We start from the raw sequence: 8,308 nt of genomic DNA on the forward strand, positions 1-8,308 counted from the left end.
TAAAACAAAGAAGGGGGTTTTGCAGTATCTTAGGAAGAAGAGCAGACATTCCGGATGAAGTTCCTTTAATACAAAGATAGCATTTTTAAATACTTGGAGTAGTGAGTGAAGAAGCTTTCTCTATGAGAGCAGGGTCAGTTCCCAAATAAATCCCAGCCTTCTCGAAGGTTGCAAATTTGTCGAAGTTTGCAGACTCCTCAGGAGGAGGCCAGGCATGGTGCCTCACACCTGTAATCCCAGCACTTTGGGAGGCCGAGGCGGGAGGATCACCTGAGGTCAGCAGGTCAAGATGAGCCTGGCCAACATGGTGAAACCCCATCTCTATCAAAAATATAAAATTTAGCTGGGTGTGGTGATGCGTACCTGTAATCCTAGCTACTTGGGAGGCTTGAAGGGGGAGAATCACTTGAACCCAGAAGGCAGAGGTTGCAGTGAGACAAGATCATGCCACTGTACTCCAGCCTGGGTGATAAAACGAGACTCCTTCTGAAAAAAAAAAAAAAAAAAAAAAAAAAGGAAACCTGAGATTCTGCTTAACAGTTACAAAGTCAGAAGGTATGAAGATTATTTGGGGTTAGGCCTGTGGACGGGCTGATTGGATCTTCAGTAGTATGAGAAAGTTTAGTTAAGCCAAGGCACTATGTAAAACTCCAAGCAGTACGGAGCTCTGCCTGGCCAGCTGGTTGACACTTGGGTAATGGGGAATGATAAATGGTTAGTTGCTTCATTGAATGACTGGATTAATAGTAGGATGAATGGATAAATTAACAGATGGGAATGGGCATATAAATGGGTATAGGATCAGGAATAATAATGGAATCACAAGTAGATGATGTGCAAATGGGACTGTGTGTGTGGATTGATGGATGGATGGATCCTGAATGCATTTTTGATGAAATTAAGAAACAAGAATAAATATATGAAGTATGGTATACATGTAAGCATGTTTGTGTGTGTGTGTGTGTGTGTGTGTGTGTATAGATTGATGCAAGAGTGGAAGGGGAGTAAGGATAAAAACTTTGGACAGCTATATTGACAACGCAAAATAAACTGAAGGTGGATGTATGAATGTATGAATTTGATGGATATGTGCCTGAAATAATGTATGGATAGGTCAGTTTAGGAAAGGATAATTACTAAATCTCAGTAATGATTGTAATCATGTGATTCTCACAGAACTGTTCAACAGTGACTGTTAAGGATGCTGCGTGCTCATGGCAGTAACTCATGGGCCGACGTCACTAAGACTAATGCTTCTTACTGCTTTTATGACAGCATAAGGTTTTATTTTTCACTGTGGCTTTGGTAGAATTATGGAAAATCATCCATTGTCTCTTAAATACGTAATGATAAATTGGGTAAAGGAATTGGGTAAATCCCATGGCTTTCCAAAACTTCAGGAGATTTAGGAGCTGTATTTTATGCTTTCTCAAAGAAAGGATAAAAAGGACACATTAAACACTGATAATGCTTACTGTAGGATACTTTTCTGGTCTCACAAACTAGGTGTACTTTCTACTTAAATAAAAACTTTATCCCCTTCACAGGGGAACCAACAAAACCTTATCCGGGTAAAAATCCAGCGTCTCAGTGATGCTGTCTCCCTATCATGAGGTAATTCGCAGTAATCTGTACCTCATGTCTCAGTGTACCTACTGTTGGCCCAGAGATAGGTGAAACTTAAAGATAATTGTATCTTGGCTAGGCGCAATGGCTCATGCCTGTAATCCCAGCACTTTGGGAGGCCGAGGCTGGTAGATCACGAGGTCAGGAGTTCAAGACCAGCCTGGCCAACATGGTGAAACCCGTCTCTACTAAAAATACAAAAAACAGCCGGATGTGGTGGTGTGCAACTGTAATCCCAGCTACCCAGGAAGCTGAGGCAGGAGAATCGTTTGAACCCAGGAGGCAGAGGTTGCAGTAAGCTGAGATTGTGTGCCATTGCACTTCAGCCTGGGCAGTATAGTGAGACTCCATCTCAAAAAAAAAAAAAAAAAAAGAGAGATAATTGAATCTCATTTCCCTTTGTACAATGTACAATGGGCAGGGTCGGGGAAACCGTAATACAACTCCAAACTCTAAGATGTCAAATGTGAGAGTAATCACTTTTCCATAGAAATTTTGAAATCCCTCTGGAAATACATTGCGAAGGCTCCCTATACTGGGCTAGAGAATGTTTTATTAGGTCCTGGAAGATGCTCACGTTTTCCTTGTTTTCCCTGGCTATAGCTTTTACCTCTGGCACACTTTCCCAATCCCCTTATCCTACTTAATTATTTTTAAGATAGGCATTGTGGAAGATGTTCGACTGTTCATAGAGATGATTATTTTAAGTCTTAAAACAATCAGGGGCTTTTCGTTTCTTTGGAAGTAAAAGTGACCCATTAAAAATGTAAAATGTGTTATGTGCTTCATGGGCACAGGAGTTTCATGGCCTATATGTGATTCTACCTTATATCTTACCCATGGTGATTGTAGAACCATTTGTTGATGTGTAATTTCCAGAAGAGGTGAATGCCCTTAGAACAGTGATCTATCATATGGAGCAAAGCTTCCTGGAGAGCCATCATAACAGACCCACAGGAATATTTTCATTAGTGAGAAGTAAATGTGTTAAGCCAGTAAGATTTTGAAGTGGCCGCAACTTCAATCTGAGTACAGAGGGAAAATCACACACAATAATTCAGTGATTGGTGGATAGGTGCGTTCAAGGAGGCAGGGTTGGATTGGTAGTTTCAAGCCTGGTTGTAGTAGTAGATAGGCAGACATGTGAATTGATGGAAGGATGCAAGACTGGTTAGTGAAATTTTCTTTGTATTATATGGTTATGTGGATTTAATAACTAGTCATTGAAATTATGTGTGATTGGATATTTAAAGCCTTGACAGATGAATACAATAATCTTCTAATATAATTTGAGATATAATAACAGATGGATGCATGCAAAATTGGGTATATTGAATAATGTAAGAAATGGATGGAAAGTAGAATATGAGCAGATGATTGGATGCAAGGATGGAGAGTGCAAGTTTTAAAAACCTGTTGGGGCTGGGCGTGGTGGCTCACGCCTGTAATCCCAGCACTCTGGGAGGCTGAGGCGGGCAGATCACAAGGTCAGGAGATCCAGACCATCCTGGCGAACATGGTGAAACCCTGTCTCTACTAAAAATACAAAATTAGCCAGGCATGGTGGTGGGTCGCCTGTAGTCCCAGCTTCTAGGGAGGCTGAGGCAGGAGAATGGCGTGAACCCGGGAGGCAGTGGAGCTTGCAGTGAGCAGAGATTGCGCCACTGTACTCCGGCCTGGGCGACAGAGCAAGACTCTGTCTCAAAAACAAAACAAAACAAAAAACAATAACCTGTTGGGTGTATGTATGGTTCTATGCACAGTGGAATTATTTAGTGAAGGAGCAGATGGTTATATGCCTAGGTGTTAGCATTGGAATGGATCAAAAATGGAATGCTGTATGCATGGATCTTTAGATTGATGAATACAGGTACAGCTATCTAAAATCTTGGATAAATAATAGGGATCAGGGTACAGATACATTGGTTGTGTGGGTGATAGCTGCATGTTTGATGGCTTTAGAGTGGCTTAATGGACAGTGGGTTGATTCACATCAAAAGGATTACAGGAATTTGATGACTATGAGAATGGGCTGATGGAATAATAAAGTCATGTAAAGTTGATGGGAAACATGGACATTTGAAAGACTGGTATATTTTCATGGACAAATTCATTATGAAATTATGGAAGTTTTGTTTTTGCATTCTCAACATGTGTTAGTAAATAAGCAAAAACTAACCTTCACAAATTAGTTTAATCAAAATGATCTTTCAATGTTTTAATAATTTGCGGACTTGAGGAGATTGAGGAATGACTGTATATTAACCGGTCATATGTCACAGTTTTCCCATATTTTTCAGTTATAGCTGAGGTGGTACCAGTTTAAGAAGTGAGAACTTCTTCATTGACTGATATTTGCGTATCAATCCAAATCATTGTGCTTGTTTACTGTTTTTGTAGACGTCATTCTTCAAAAGTGCTGGTAAGAATCAGAAACCCTGGTGTACTGTTTATATTTGACCAATTTGATACTGAATCTAATTTGTGATATTTTACCATCCAAAACCATACATGAATTCCATAAAACACAAGATTGTGAATTTGTGGAGTGATTATCAGTTAGGTGAAATGAAAGAGATGAAAGGGCTCCCTAAATTGTGACACAGTTTTGATAAGTAGTCTATGCAGGTTTTGATTTACCACTCTTACCTACTCTCACCATGGTATGTGATGTTATCTGGACTGAGACTATAACTTTTTATCTGTATACTCAGTAAATTTTATATTATTTCAGTAAATTTTACTGAATGAATGCTTTGGAATAAATTCATCAGCTAGAGGGAGGTAAGAAGGAAGTCTGGCAGCCTGTGGAAAATAAAGAAAATGGATAGGATATTAAAAGTCATCAGAGAGCAAAGTCATTAGGAATTAGAATTTACTGTAAATAGTATGGGTTATAATGAGAGCAGCAGGTTCAATTTTAGTTCCAGTTGCATGATTTAGGATATCATCAGTAAGTAGGTAAGGTGAGCAGATAGTAGATGAGGAATATTTCAACACTAAAGTTGTAAAAGTAGGGTCTTAACACCCTTTCATTTGATGAGTGAATGAAAAAAATCTTCAAATATTTTCCAACATTCCTGTTTTTTTTTTTTTCCCACAAGCATCTTTCATAGTCAAGGAGGACAAAGACATCTTTCCTGCAGGTAAAATCATTAAGGACTATATTGTGATTTTGAAGCTGTTCTATTTGTTATGTTGATGATACATTAGATTCTTATTTGAGTTATTTGAAATTTCTTTTCTCATCCTATTTTGTGGTTATGTGATTATTTTGAGTTGATATTTTAATCAAGGACTTTATAGTTAATGCTTGTTAATAACCAACATTTAAGCAAATCAGGGATTTTATTGATTTCAGTACCACTAGAAGTTGCACAAGAAGCATACAGGGTAGCAAGGAGAATTGATGGGTGGATACTGGGTTTTAGTTTGTGGAAAGATCTTAATGGAATACTATGGAATACACAGAGTATCTTATTAGTATTTCCTTATATTGTGTCTTTTAAGAAAATTCTTAACCCCTGAACTGGTGTGTAAGTTAGAATGAAGAAACTACGCAGGAAATGCTGGTTCAAAGAGTAAATAGGTGGTTGGTTGGCATGAAATAATTTGGAATAGGAGATAGGTATTCAAATCACAGAAAAAAATGTGTAGAGAAAGGAAGGAAAATGGCAGCTTTATAATTTGCATACAGTACATACACCTGGTTTTTGTAGGTTTTGGGTTATTCCACATCAGATTGTAGGAGTTTGGTTTTACGGAGTGTTACTTGACTTGAAGATGATATATTTCTGTCACCAGGCATGGCTGTGTCAACCTGTTGTTTATTTCCATTTGCGATCTCTTCTTCTGTACTCTCAGGTGGTGACCATGTGGATAATGGGATTATAGCCAAATGGTGGTTTCATCTACAGCATCACCAAAATGCTGTTGTTATTGCTTCTTTCTGGGATCTTCTTGCATCTTTGCTTCTCAAGGGGCACAGCTTTTATAGAAGTATGTCCAGGAATAGAAGTGACCTGCTTTTTGGCAAGTAATTGCCTGGAATGTTTTTATGTACTTCTCTGCGCTCTCAATACATTTCATGCTTCCCTCTATTTTTGTGTATTAACTCATTGTATTTCTTAAATTTATATTTTACTTTTTGAATGGAAGTGAGATTTGTGTATGGTAAATATAATTAATTCAACCCCATGGACACGCTAGTCACTGTCCAGATTATGGCAAGTCTTTCTCAGAAGCAGAGGGCCTTGGTGTGCCAGTGATTTTTTTTCCCCCATGTGTAAGATACTTTTTTTCCTCATTTGAATCAGGAGCCCACAGTTTTTGGACAAGTTTCAAATGAAATCTTAAGCATTTGTGTTGTCTGGACTAGACCTTCTGTAGTATCCTTTTTGTTAGACCTAGTATATTTCATTCCAGATCAGGATCTGAGAGTGACTATAATTCACCTCTTTCAAAGTACACAAACTTGGATGACATGACAATTGAGTGTGTAAGGGAGAGCGAGACCCTTGCACTGCCATTTTGAGCCATTGTGATCTCATCTTGTAGAACATGTTGTATAATCATTTTCTTGGTATCACTAGTGTTCTTTGGGGCTGGAATAAAAATCTTAAGTGTACCAAAGAGATTTCCCCTTTATCCACATTACCTTGGTTTTCCTTTGTTTTCTGTTTAACCTAAGTGGGCTTAATATAAAATAGTGTTTACTTGGTGTTTTAATTGTCTACTTCTATAACATAAGCTGCACTGTCCACTGGGGAACTGCTTACCATATTGCCCAACCTGTCTAGATAGGTTTATACAGGGAAGGCATTCAGTAATATTAACTCTCTAGACCAGTGTTAGCAATAACAAACAATTGCTGGAATTTTAAGACTATATTATCAATCCCTTTGATGTCAGTTAATCCTACCGACACAAGATTTAAGGGTTTAAAAATCTTATGAATGTGTACAGCCATTAGTGTCTCCTTTCATGCTATATTATTTTATTCATTGGCAGCTAGATTTTGACGTAGAACTTGTGTTCTCTTTTGCAGTACTCATTTATTTTACCTGGACAGAAGATGCTCTTGTACTTCCAAAGTTAATTTATCTCATATTATTTCTTGTGTTAATATTTTCCAAGTTCAGGATGCGTTCTGGATATAAGAAGATGAGTGTCCTAATCACACACCTTTACATTATATGAAACATGATACAGAGTTTTGTAGTCTGTATAACAATATACAGAGGTCAGCAAAATTTGTAAAAGAGCAGACTGTATAGGCCATACTGTTGTAACTACTCAACATTGCCATTATATGTGAAATGAGCTATAACCGATTCATAAACGAATATGGCCGTGTTGTGGTAAAACTTACTAACAAAAACGTATTAGGCCAGATTTGGACCACAGGCTGTAGTTTTCTGACCTCTGGCTTACAGCAGAAGTTTATTTTGATACATGGAAAGCAGAAGTGAGAAAATGTATTCCATCCCATGTCATTTTTCTGAATCCTCAACATAGGAAGTTAAAGTAAAACATGGGGTAGAATCTGCTTTAAGCTTTTGAATTCTTGGCTCTTAAAACCAGTCGAGGGTTGTGTGTTTTTATTCTTTTGTATCTCCTTTTCACTTAGGCTTGGCACCTAGTTCATTGAAACAGAGCCAACAAGAATGAGTGAGTCAGTCAGTGATCAGCAAACTGTGGCCATTTATCTACTATCTTCCATTCCTACTTCCTAGGCTTGATAAGTAGTATTTGTAGTATAGTTGTCAGTAACTTTTTGAGCTTATATAAGTTTATGTGGAATTCATTTACAAATGTGTGATTATTATGATAGATGTTATTTTGTAAATTTCAAGGTTCTTTAATGTGGCATGGACATGTTTCCAAAACAATAAATATAGCTTACCCACAGACTTTCTGTGGGATGTAAAGTATGTATTACAATGGGTGAATCCATTTCTCTGTTTTGGGAAAGCAGGTTAATTTTTTTTTGTTTTGTTGCTACATATAATGTTGACTATATGTATATTCTAATGCAGTTGGTCTCCTAATTCTACAGGATAGATGTCTAGCTGTTGCATTGTTGGATCATCAGTTTCATTTTAGTTAGATGCTATGAAATTGCTCTTTAAAGTGGTGTCCTCTGCCACCACAGAACGGTGTTGTTATGGAAGTGCCAATTTTCATAAAAATTTGTGCACATTGGGTATTAAGAATATTTTAGGTCGGGCGCAGTAGCTCATGCCTGTAATCTCAGCACTTTGGGAGGCCTAGGCAGGTGGATCACCTGAGAACAGGAGTTCCAGACCAGCCTGACCGACGTGGTGAAATCCCATCTCTACTAAATACAAAAACTTAGCTGGGTGTGGTGGCATACACCTGTAATCCCAGCTACTTGGGAGGCTGAGACGGGAATTGCTTGAACCCAGGAGGCGGAGGTTGCAGTGAGCCGAGATTGCACTACTACACTCCAGCCTGGATGACAAGAGCGAAACTCCATCTCAAAAAAAAAAAAAGTCTTTAAATTTTTAATCAATCTAATAGGTGAAAATGGCATTTTTAACATAAGTCTAACTTAAACAATTAATGGCCATGGGTAAAAGAAGAATCAAATAATGATGCATGATTTATAAGATAAGGCAGTACTCAGTTTTCCTCTACTCCCCCCAAAATCCTGTTTATC

At 38.0% G+C, this 8,308-nt stretch overlaps 1 long non-coding RNA gene across 1 annotated transcript; it reads left to right on the top strand.

Moving 5' to 3' along the window:
• The first annotated feature begins 3,924 nt into the window (after nucleotides 1-3,924).
• LOC108535954 (uncharacterized) lies at nucleotides 3,925-6,576 on the top strand. Its single transcript, XR_001887372.1, has 3 exons — nucleotides 3,925-4,048; nucleotides 4,731-4,772; nucleotides 5,491-6,576. It is a non-coding gene; the product is annotated as an uncharacterized LOC108535954 (long non-coding RNA).
• The last annotated feature ends 1,732 nt before the right edge of the window (nucleotides 6,577-8,308 follow it).

Source organism: Rhinopithecus bieti, unplaced genomic scaffold (genome assembly GCF_001698545.2).
Source record: "Rhinopithecus bieti isolate Rb0 unplaced genomic scaffold, ASM169854v2 scaffold_13247, whole genome shotgun sequence".
Classification (NCBI taxonomy): Eukaryota; Metazoa; Chordata; class Mammalia; order Primates; family Cercopithecidae; genus Rhinopithecus; species Rhinopithecus bieti.